We start from the raw sequence: 13619 nt of genomic DNA on the forward strand, positions 1-13619 counted from the left end.
TCCTTCCCAAATCATTTTATGAGACCAACATCATCCTATACCAAAGCCCTACAGAGACTCAACAAGAAAAGAAAATTTTAGGCCAATATCCCTGATGAACATAGATGCAAAAATCTTCAATAGCATACTGGCAAGCCAATTGCAACAGCACATCAAAGAGCTTATCCACCATGATCAAGTAGGATTCACCGCAGGGATGCAAGGCTGGTTCAACAGATGCAAGTCTATAAACATAATCCACCACATAAACAGAACCAAAGACAAAAACCACATGATTATCTCAATTGATGTAGAGAAGGCTTTTGACAAAATTCAACAATCCTTTATGCTAAAAACCCTCAATGAACTAGGTATTGACGGAACATATCTCCATATAATAAGAGCTATTTATGACAAACCCACAGCCAATATCGTACTGAATGGGCAAAAGCTGGAAGCATTCCCTTTGAAATCTGGCACTAGACAAGGGTGCCCTCTCTCACCATTCCTATTCAGTATAGTACTGGAAGTTCTAGCCAGAGCAATCAGGCAAGGAAAAGAAATAAAGGGTATTCAAATAGGAAAGGAGGAAGTCAAAATGTCTTTATTTGCAGATGACATAATTGTATATCTAGAAGACCCCATCATCTCAGCCCAAATTCTCCTGAAACTGATAAGTAACTTCAGCAAAGTCTCAGGATACAAAATGAATGTGCAAAAATCACAAGCATTCCTATACTCCAATAACAGACTTCAGGAGAGCCAAATCAAGAACGAACTGCCATTCACAATTGCTACCAAGAGAATAAAATACCTAGGAATACAACTAACAAGGAACATAAAGGACCTCTTCAAGGAGAACTACAAGCCACTGCTCAAAGAAGTAAGCGAGGACACAAACAGATGGAGAAACATTCGATGTTCATGGTTAGGAAGAATCAATATCATGAAAATGGCCATACTGCCCAAACCAAAGTAATTTACAGATTCAATGCTATTCCCATCAAGCTACCAATGACCTTCTTCACAGAACTGGAAAAAACCACCTTAAACTTCATATGGAATCAAAAGAGAGCCCTCATAGCCAAGTCAATCCTAAGCAAAAAGAACAAAGCAGGAGGCATCACACTACCAGACTTCAAACTATACTACAAGGCTACAGTAATCAAAACAGCATGGTACTGGTACCAAAATAGAGATATAGACCAATGGAACAGAACAGAAGCCTCGGAGGCAGCACAACATATCTACAACCATCCGTTCTTTGACAAACCTGAAAAAAGCAAGCAATGGGGTAAGGATTCCCTGTTTAATAAATGGTGTTGGGCAAACTGTCTAGCCGTGTGCAGAAAGCAGAAACTGGACCCCTTCCTGACACCTTACACTAAAATTAACTCCAGATGAATTAAAGACTTAAACATAAGACCTAACACCATAAAAACCCAAAAAGAAAACCTAGGCAAAACCATTCAGGACATAGGCATAGGCAAGGACTTCATGACCAAAACACCAAAAGCAATAGCAACAAAAGCCAAAATAGACAAATGGGACCTAATCAAACTCCACAGCTTCTGCATGGCAAAAGAAACAGTCATTAGAGTGAATCGGCAACCAACAGAATGGGAAAAAATTTTTGCAGTCTACCCATCTGACAAAGGGCTGATATCCAGAATTTACAAAGAACTAAAACAGATCTACAAGAAAAAAACAAACGAGCCCATTCAAAAATGGGCAAAGGATATGAACAGACACTTTACAGAAGAAGACATACATGAGGCCAACAAACATATGAAAAAATTCTCATCATCACTGGTCATTAGAAAAATGCAAATCAAAACTACATTGAGATACCATCTCACGCCAGTTCGAATGGCAATCATTAAAAAATCTAGAGACAACAGATGCTGGAGAGGTTGTGGAGAAATAGGAACACTTTTACACTGTTGGTGGGAGTGTCAATTAGTTCAACCATTTTGGAAGACAGTGTGGTGATTCCTTAAGGACCTAGAAATAGAAATTCCATTTGACCCAGCAATCCCATTACTGGGTATATATCCAAAGGATTATAAATCGTTCTACTATAAGGACACATGCACACGAATGTTCATTGCAGCACTGTTTACAATAGCAAAGACCTGGAACCAACCCAAATGCCCATCGATGACAGACTGGACAGGGAAAATGTGATACATATACACCATGGAATATTATGCAGCCTTCAAAAACGATGAGTTCGTGTCCTTTGTAGGGACATGGATGAACCTGGAAACCATCATTCTCAGTAAACTGACACAAGAGCAGAAAATCAAATGCCTTATTTTCTCACTCATAGGCGGGTGTTGAACAAAGAGAACACATGGACACAGGGAGGGTAGCACTACACACTGGGGTCTGTTGGCTGTTGGGGGGAAATGGGGGAGGGATGGGGGTGGGGAAGTGAGGAGAGAGAGCATGGGGAGAAATGCCAGATGGAGGTGAAGGGGAGGAAGGTAGCAAATTACACTGCCATGTGTGTACCTATGCAACAATCTTGCATGTTCTTCACATGTACCCCAAAACTAAAATGCAATAAAAAAATAAAAGAGTAAGACAATGAAAAAAAAAAAAGAAAAAAAAAAAGAAAAACCATACATTGCTATGAGAACAATGTGATGCATCACAGTGGTGCTTGCTCAGACTCTGCTACAGGGAATTACTACTGAAAAGTGAGAAGAGAAGTCCAGACTTTGATAATGCCCTGTGCAAAGACCCTAAGACAGGAAAGCCAGTGGAGCAAGAGGCTGAACAACTGAAATTAGCATAGAGTGACCAGCCAGTCTTAAAATCTTGTTTCCATGATAATAATTTTGTTTTCTTATCCTAATAGCAATAGAAAATTACTGAAAACATTTTAAGCAGTAGCTAGGTTATATTTCTGCTTTCAAATGGTCACAATGTAAAGAATGGAATGAAAAGACTAAGTATAGCTTTAAGTAACTTACCAGGGACTGCTGAACAACCGTATCAATATCAGGTGAGCAGGGTGAATTATTAACCAATAGTGTTAGCAAAACAAATAAAACTGAGAAACAAATGGATCTTTGCCTCTGAACACAAACTCAGATAAGTTTTAAATTGATATTTAAATGACAGAAATAGGAATAAGTCAAAGGAAGTATCTGAATACTTGGAGAACTATTAGGTTAAAAAATTCATTGCAAACATATACCTATGTTCATAAATATAATGGAGGAAATAATCGATAGTATCCAAATATTAAAATAGAAATATATTGGATATCCAGATAAATATAAAGATAGTACATACAGATATACACATATTTTACATGAGAATATAAGCACTATAAAAATAGAGGCATAAATTCTTGAAAATGGTTGTAAAAGATAAGACAGATGATTGATACCTTTAATATAAAATTAGTTCATCCAAATAAAGAAAAAAATATGGATAACAGTTTAAAATGAGGAAAACATACAAAGATCATTGACAGAGGAGAAATCTGAACCACAAATAATCATATTAAAAGTAAAACACTAGTACTCCAAGATGTGTAGATAAGATAGTATGAAGTGTTATTTTGTGCATAACAATTTGTCAAACTTTTAAAAAAAATCAGTGATTTGCTATGAATGAGGCTTTGGGGACACAGACATTCTCAAATGCTTAAGAGAATAGTGCAAATTAATACAATGTCTCTAGAAGGCACTAAGTAGATATCAAAGGTTAAAATTTTTCCTTAACTTATAACTAAGAATTACACCTCAAGAACATTACTTCAGGTAATAACAATAGATGAGCTAAAAATGTAGCTACAAGGCTACCTGTTATACCACTGTTATAGAGAATTAAAACATACATGCTACTTCTAACTGGAAAAAGCATTAATCTTTTATGGAGAAACAAAAGTTAATACACAGAAAGACATTGCTAAGTCCTAGCCACAGCAATCCAACAAGAGAAGGAAATAAAAGACACTCAAATCAGAAAAGAAGAAGTAAAACTATCTCACTTGACTAATGATATGATTTTATACCTACAAAATCCTAAAGACTCTGCCAAAAGGCTTCTATAACTATAAATAATTTGAGTAAGGCTTCAGGATACAAAAATCAATGTACAAAAATCAGTAGCATTTCCATACACGAATAATGTCTAGGCCAAAAGTAAAATAAAAAACACAATCCCATTTATAATTCCATTTTTATAAAGAAAAGAAAATACCTGAGAATACAGTTAACTAGGGAGGCGAAAGATCGCTACAAGGAGAACTACAAAACACTGATGAAAGAAATCATAAACAATATAAATAAATGGAAACACATTCCATGCTCATGGCTTAGAAGATTCAATACACTAAAAGGGCCATACTACCCAAGGCAATTTACAGATTCCATGCTATTCCTATTATATTACCAATGTCATTTTTCACAGGATTAGAAAAAATTTTGAAACTTCATGGAATCAAAAAAGAGTACAAATAGCTAAAGAAATTCTGAGCAAAAAGAGCAAAGCCAGGGACATCACACTACTTGGCTTCCATCTATACTATAAGGCCATAGTAAACAAACAAAACAGGATGGTACTGGTACAAAAACAGACATATAGACCAATGGAACAAAATAGAAAACTCAGAAGTAAAGGGGCACACTTAGAACCATCTGATCTTTAACAAGGCCGACAAAAGCAAGCAATGGGTAATGAACTTCCTATTCAACAAATGGTGGTAGGATAACTAGCTAGTCATATGCAGAAGAATGAAACTGTACCCTTACCTTTCATCATATATGAAAATTAAGTCAGGAGAATTAAAGATTTAAATGTAAAACTTCAATCTCTCAAAATTCTGCAAGAGAATCTATGAAATATCCTTCTTGACATTGGCCTTGAAAAGAATTTTTGGTTATGTTCCCAAAAGCAACCGCGATGAAAACAAAAATTGGTAAGTGAGACAACAAAAACTGAAAGCAATTTAATTGACAAAAGAGCTTCACAGAGCAAAAGGAATTATCAACAGAATAAACAGACAATCTACAGGATGGGAAAAATGGGAAAAAATATTCATAAACTATGTATTCAACAAAGGTCTAATATCCAGAATTCATAAGAAACTTAAATAAATTGACAAGCAAAAATCAAACAACCCCATTAAGATATGAACCTGGAAGCCATCTCTCTCAGCAAACTGACACAGGAGCAGAAAATCAAACACCGCATGTTCTCACTCATAGGTGGGTGTTGAACAATGAGAACACACGGACACAGGGAGGGGAGCACTACACACTGGGGTCTTTTGGAGGGAAATAGGGGAGGGACAGCGGGGGGTGGGGAGTTGGGGGGGAGGATGGCATGGGGAGAAATGCCAGATACAGGTGATGGGGAGGAAGGCAGCAAATCACTGTCACGTGTGTACCTATGCAACAATCTTGCATGTTCTCCACATGTACCCCAAAACCTAAAATGCAATAAAAAAAAAGAAATGGGCAAAGAACACATGAACAGATACTTTTCAAAATAAGGCATACAAACAGCCAAGAACTATATGAAAAAAAAAAATGTTCAGCATTTCTAATCATAAGAGAAATGCAAATCAAAACCACAATAAGATACCATCTCACACGAGTCAGAACGGCTATTACTAAAAAGTTAAAAAAAAAAAAAAACAACAACAACAGATACTGGTGAGGCTGCAGAGAAAAGGGAATGCTTACACGCTGTTGGTGGGAATGTAAATTAGTTCAGTCACTGTGGAAAGCAGTTTGGAGATTACTTAAAGAACTTAAAACAGAGTTACCATTCGACCCTGCAATCCTGTTACTGACTATATACTCAAAGGAAAATAGATTATTATACCAAAAAGACATATGCATTCATGTGTTCATTACTGTGCTATTCACAATAGCAAAGATATGGAATCAACCTAGGTGCCTATCAAAGGTGGATTACATAAAGACAGTGTGGGAACATGTACATCATAGAATGCTATACAGCCATAAAAAGTAATAAGATAATGTCCTTTGCAGCAACCTGGATGGAGAAGGATGCCATTCCTAAGAAAACTAATGCAGGAACAGAAGACTCAAGACTGTACAGTCTCATTTATAAGTGAGAGCTAAACATTGAGCACACACGGGCATAGACATGAGAGCAATAGACACTGTAGACTATTAGAGGAAAGAGGGAGGGGGCATGAGTTGAAAAACTACCAATAGGGTACTATGCTCACAACCTGGATACAATATACTCATGGAACAAACCTGCACACATCTAAAGCAAATCTCTACTATATCTGAAATAAAAGTTGAAATATAAAAATAAAAAAAAGTTAATAAAGTATATTTGAATAGAAAGAAAAAGATAAAATGTATAGGAAATTTATTTTGAAATTTTGTCTTTAGTGTTTATCAATAAATTGTTAATCTCCAAGCTTATATGTATTATTGTTTGAACCACATAAAATTATTCTTTCAGTAGGTCAAAAAATGATCAAATACCAGTTTTACAGACCTCAGTCTAATATGTTGACTTGTTTCTTACATAATATTTAAAACCATTTTATCTCTAAGCTTCAGACATTATTGATGATGATTTCTCAACCTGAATTGAATACCATGGGCTTCCCAGCTGTACAATTACCAACACAGTTTCCCTCAAGCCTGCACCACTGACTTTCTCATGTCCCACGGTCTCATTGCACTACTTCAGCAGGAGAGCAGCATGAGCTGGTGGGAGCACCATGCAATGGATTTGAAGGCAGTCAGGTCAAACAGGACTGGACATCCTAAGTGTTACAGACATGAAGCAAATATTGCAGCCAAAAGAAAACACTAAAACGGAGATGCCAGGAGGCCCTGCCACAACTGCACTGGAGGGAGAATTTTATAGCCAATAATTGATGAAAATGGAGCAGAAGTAGGCATGAGAGAATGACAAAGAATGTGACTTGAAAGGGAACTACAGTCAAATCTCTAAAGGTTTTGACAACGTTATATATAGATTTTAATATATGCATATTCTAGAATATGAAAAAAACTTCAGTATGTTCCCAAAAGTGTAAGATGAACAAAAAACAGTTTAAACACCAAAATAAAAAGAAAAAGTAAAGACAACTTTTTTTCCTAAGTGGTAGAAAAATGGGTGATTTACTTGTTGTTTTCCTCTTCTTTATGTTCTAAATGTAAAATTCCATGTTAATAAAACTGTCATCATTTGATAAGTTCAATGGAAAGGTTAGGTATGACAGTGTCATCAATCAGAATATTATGATTAAGAAAAAGTCAGTATGTTAACTCCAACTCCACAAGATCTAATTTGAAAAAATGGGAAGGCATGCACAGGTAACTCATGTACAAATGGCCAACAAATATATTCATGTGTTCATTTACAATGAGGAGCTTCATTGTTTTCTGTTTTGCCAATCAACTACAAGAGACAGAGAGAGAAATAGAAAAAGAGAAAACAGTGAAAGAACAAAAATTTCCAGTATTTTCGAAGTTTTAAAACAAAAGTGATTCTTGTACACTTTTAAGAAATTATAAATTGAAAATATTTAATATAACTTAAAATGTACGAATCTATTTTTAGACATGCTAGCACAGGAGTAAAATATAAGAATATATATTGTACATATTTAAACATACATGCATAGTGTTTTTGACACGTCAAGTAATAGCAAACATTAATTACAATAGATTACATATATCTAATGAAATATTATGAAGCTACTAAAAGCAACTAAATGGTTCTACATATAAAGATCTAGAAAAATTTCCAATTTAAGTGAAAAATGAGACAATGCATCATAAAATTAATGAAACTCTGTGGGTGTGCTTGAATAAAAAAAAAATCTCCGAGAATGCACACCAACTATTACCAATGGTGAATCCTGAAGAGAAGAATTACATATGGTCTATATTTCTGTATTGTTTGAATAACGTGGGGAGAGAGATCATCATGGCAGACTGGAGGCAGGACTAACTTGCAGCTCTGGACAGAGCAGCCTGAGGAGGCTTGCATTGTAAATTTTAACTCCAGATCAACTGCAAGAACAAACCAGCAATCTGAAGAGGACCCACAGACCCTCTGAAGGAGGCGAACTGCTCCTGCAGATCGGGAAGACACTCCAAATACTGTGAGTGCAACAGGAAGCCGCAGAAAGGCCCTGGGAGCTTTCTGGGTCCCTTAGCAGGCCATTCCTGCCTGGTACCACAGTGATCCATCAGGAGGGTGGCCAGAGGCTCAGGGGATAAAACTCTACCGGGAGAAGAAAATCCCTAGCTGAACTTTGTAAAAGTTTGAATGAGGTGAGAAATGGGCAGGAAGGGGGCTTAAACTTTTTACTTTTATATGGTTTAGTTCCACTGAAATATTTTGTAATGAGACTTTTGTTTTATAAATGATTGACCACTTAAGTATTAAATATTAAAATATTGAATAAATAACCTAAACCAACCTTGCATTGCTTTTCACTTAAAAATAGACTTTTTAAGTATAAAATAGGTTCAGGATGCACAGCCTGCATATTCAATGTAGTCATGTCAATGCCATTCATATAAGCATTTGAAAATTAAAATGCAATTTCACAAATGTGAGAACAACTGTTTTCTCTTAAAAAAATCACAGCTGTTGCTTAACGGAAAATATTCTCAGTAAGGAATTCATCACCAAGATAAAACCTCATATTGCTGAGCAATCTATTGCTACTGTCTTTACAATGTATCTGTTGTTTAGTTAGTAAATATTGGTAAGGAAAGAGATGAAAGGCAAAGGAAGACTAAGGGTAGAGAGAAAAGGGACAGGAGCAAATGAAAAGAAATAGAAGACAAGAACAGAAGCAAGCAAGAAAGGATACCATAAAGGTTAAAAGGGAAGGAGTCAAAAAGCATACCAATGGAGTATTTCCTTAGTCTCCTTTTGGCTACTCACTGCTTAAAATCCCTGAGACTTCTGCCTTCAAAACATCTCATGATGTCAGTAAAGCTCAGGAATCTATAAACAACCCATCTCCCCAGCTTCTCGTGTGGGCTCTCCACATCACAACCTGATGAATTACAGGGACACTCCTTGTTTTTTCCTGACTGTTCAGGCTCACTCATGAAATCTTTTTGCTCAAAAGCAATCCCTGACCTATTTATTTAGCTGATTACTTGTCATTCTAAAATTCCATCTCATGCATCAATTCATCAAAAATGTCTCTTTCTCTACTCCAGTCTGGAGTAGGTTTTACTCCTCTATGCTCTCACATCATGTTTTCAAATCTTTTACATTATCTACTTCATTATATAATTTACAATTACTAGTTTATCTGTGTCTCTTGTTAGGTCTGTGAGTTTCTTGAGAGCAAGGACTATATTTTATTTGTAAATCCTAGCCCACAATAACTGTTGTAAATTTGAGAGAGAAGCAGGTGACTAAATGGCTGTAGGCATGACTATGTATATAAACGGATGGATAATTGATAATAATGGTTTCTTGGTAAAGAATGTTTATACTATGTCTTAATCCTTTAAAAAAATTGATGCCAATAGAATTATGTAAACAATAATTATAGGCTGGGCATGGTGTCTCATTCCTGTGATCCCAGCACTTTGGGAGGCTGAGGCAGGCAGATCACGAGGTCAAGAGGCTGAGACCATCCTGGCAATCGTGGTGAAACCCTGCCTTTACTAAAAATACAAAAATTAGCTGGAAGTGGTGGCATACGCCTGCAGTCCCAGCTACTCAGGAGGCTGAGGCAGGAGAATCGCTTGAACCCGGGAGGAAGAAGTTGCTTTGAGCCAAGATCATGCCATAGAACTCCAGCCTGGCATCAGAGTGAGACTCCACGTCAAAAATGAATGAATGAATAAAGAAATAATAACTGTTACTCTAGAAATTATCACACACCTATGACAGGTCTGAGGCAATTCACAGTAAAACCAATTTCCAAGGTCATTGCTAGTTCCTACTGAAATATAATGTAATCTATATCCACAAATTTCCTTGTAAACCAAGACACAATCTAAGCATATGGAGTAATAGAAAATTCTAACCTTTCCTTGGAAAGACTGGCATGAGTGGATGTTCAATAAATTCTTGTTGAATTGAAAAACAGCAATGGAGATGAGAAAGAGATTTTTAGTGTTGTGGCATAGGTACTATGCATTAGCTGTAAAAAGAAAATACCTGGCAATTTTAGTAGACTGTTGACTTTAGCTGTACCATCCCCCACTTACCTGACCCCCCACCCCCCAAAAATTCCAGAATGTAGTTTCCACTATTACTGGATCTTTTAACAAATGTTTTCCTCTTGATGCTACAGTGCTTCCCACAATGGCTCCAGTTCTAACAACAACCTAGCAACAGCTTTTGGTGACCACTTTATGACTTGTAATCTGAGTCCATAGGTCACTTATCATGGGAATTCTACTTTTGAATTTCCATGGTGTTAAATGAAATAATATTTAGATACTTGAATAAGAAAGTAAACGGAAAACAAAGGAAATTATGTCTAGTAATGTATAACAGCAAAATATCTTCAAGGAAAAATCAGTATCTGATATATATATTTTTTGAGATGGAGTTTCGCTCTTGTTACCCAGGCTGGAGTGCAATGGCGCGATCTCGGCTCACCGCAACCTCCGCCTCCTGGGTTCAGGCAATTCTCCTGCCTCAGCCTCCCGAGTAGCTGGGATTACAGGCACGTGCCACCATGCCTAGCTAATTTTTTTGTATTTTGAGTAGAGACGGGGTTTCACTATGTTGACCAGGATGGTCTCGATCTCTTGACCTCATGATCCACCCACCTCAGCCTCCCAAAGTGCTGGGATTACAGGCTTGAGCCACCGCGCCCGGCAGTATCTAATACTTTTAATGTCCGTTTATAAATTAAACATCATTTAATGAAGAAAGAATAGCTCTTAAGAAACTCATTAAATAAGCATTGTTTAAAATTGTTTTAGAAGCACATGCATGAAATATCCTCAGAAACACTACCTTCTTTTTAATCTCATTTATGCAATTAGCATCCCTATTTTAGAGATGCTAATGTTAAGTAACACACTCATTAAATACATTGGCAATGATCACTATACTAGGGTCATCAAATTTTCAAACTCAATTTTTTAAATTTCAAAATCCATGGTTGTAAGCACTATAACACATTGCTTCCTTTTTACGTAACTGCTGTAATTTACAAACAGAAGTTCACAGACCTATTTAGTTTTAAAATTTTCTGAATATTTTAATGTATATAAACCCATTTACTAATTTTTTAATTGTACTTTAGGTTCTGGGGTACATGTGCAGATCATGCAGGATTGTTGCATATGTACACACATGACAATGTGGTTTGCTGCCTCCCTCTGGCATTTCTCCCCATGTTATCCCTCCCCAACATCCCCACTCCCCCACTGTACCTCCCTTGGCCCCCTAAACAAAGCCCAGTGTGTAGTGCTCCCCTCCCTGTGTCCATGTGTTCTCATTCTTCAACACCTGCCTATGAGTGAGAACATACGGTGTTTGGTTTTCTGTTCTTGTGTCAGTTTGCTGAGAATGATGGTTTCCATACTCATCCATGTCCCTACAAAGGACATGGACTCATCATTTTTTATGGCTGCACAGTATTTCATGGTGTATATGTGCCACATTTTCCGTGTCCAGTCTATCGTCGATGGACATTTGAGTTGGTTCCAGGGTTTTGCTATGTGTAGAGCCAAGACAAAAGAACGAAGTTCCTCCAGCTTTGTTCTAAGCAAAAAGAACAAAGCTAGAGGCATCACGCTACCTGACTTCAAACTATACTACAAGGCTACAGTAACCAAAACACCACGGTACTGACACCAAAACAGATGTATAGACCGACAGAAAAGAACAGAGGCTTCAGAAATGACACCACACATCTACAACTATCTGATTTTTGACGAATCTGACAAAAACAAGCAATGGGGAAAGGATTCCCTATTTAATAAATGGTGTTGGGAAAACTGGCTAGCCACATGCAGAAAATTGAAACTGAACCCCTTCCTTACAACTTACACAAAAATTAATTCAAGATGGATTGAAGACTTAAATGTAAAACCTAATACCATAAAAATCCTAGAAGAAAACCTAGGCAATACCATTTGAAACATAGGCATGGGAAAATACTTTATGACTAGAACACCAAAAGCAATTGCAATGAAAGCCAAAACTGACAAATGAGATCTAACTAAACCAAAGAGCTTCTGCACAGCAAAAGAAACTATCATCAAAGTGAACAGGAAACCTACAGAATGAAATTTTTTTTTTTTTGCAATCTATCCATCTGACAAAGGGCTAATATCCACAATCTACAAGGAATTTAAACAAATTTACCAAAAACAACAACAACAACAACAACAACAACAACAACAACAAAACAAAACAAAAAAAGCAACTCCATCAAAAAGTAGGTGAAGGATATGAACAGATGATTCTCAAAAGAAGACATTTAGGGAGCCAACAAACTTATGAATAAAAGCTCATCATCACTGGTCATTAGAGAAATACAAATCAAAAACACAATGAGATACCATCTCATGCCAGTTAGAAGGGCGATCATTAAAAAGTCAGGAAACAACAGATGCTGGAGAGGATGTAGAGAAATAGGAAGGCTTTTATACTGTTGGTGGGATGTAAATTAGTTCAACCATTGTGGAAGACAGTGTGGCGATTCCTCAAGGACCTAGAAATAGAAATTCCATTTGACCCAGCAATCCCATTACTGGGTATATACCCAAAGGATCATAAACCATTCTACTTTAAAGACACATGCACACATATGTTTATTGCAGCACTATTTACAATAGTAAAGACTTGGAACCAACCCAAATGCCCATTAATGATAGAGTGGATAAAGAAAATGTGGCACATATACACCATGGAATACTATGCACCCATAAAAACAGGATAAGTTCATGTCCTTTGCAGGGACATGGATGAATCTGGAAACCATCATTCTCAGCAAACTAACACAGGAACAGAAAACCAAACACCACATATTGTTACTCGTAAGTGGCAGTTGAACAATGAGAACACATGGACACAGAAAGGAGAACATCCAGACTGGGGCCTGTCAGGGGTGGCGGGGAGGGGAAGGAACAGCATTAGGGTAAACACCAAATGCATGTGGGGCTTAAAATCTAGATAATATGTTGGTGGGTGCCAGAAACCACCATGGCACCTGCATACCTATGTAACAAACCTGCATGTTCTGTACATATACCCCAGAACTTAAAGCATAATAAAAAAGTCTATACCTATAGATCAAAATTAAGTAAGATTTTCTTCACCACTACACAAATAAAGCAAATAAGCCAAAGGATACTTTAAATTTCTGGTATGCTTCCATCACTAGAGAAGTTATAATTGATTCATGTTGTATCTTTGCTTCTAATTGGAGAAAAGTCTATCAGATGATTCTCCTAATGCAGGAAAACTTAGATAAGATGTCCCAAGAAACAGGCCATGAGTAGTCTGTCCATAAGTCATGCTTACCAACAGCATAGAGCTCTACAGCTGCCCACCCCAGAAGCCACTCTCCACAGTAAATACATTCCACACTATATTAACACTGTTCAAACAGAGAGTGTATTGTATTGTTTCACTGGTTATGACTATATTTTAGCCTCTAGTTAGATACTGGA

The sequence above is a fragment of the Saimiri boliviensis genome, chromosome 2, assembly GCF_048565385.1.
Source record: "Saimiri boliviensis isolate mSaiBol1 chromosome 2, mSaiBol1.pri, whole genome shotgun sequence".
In the NCBI taxonomy this organism is placed as follows: Eukaryota; Metazoa; Chordata; class Mammalia; order Primates; family Cebidae; genus Saimiri; species Saimiri boliviensis.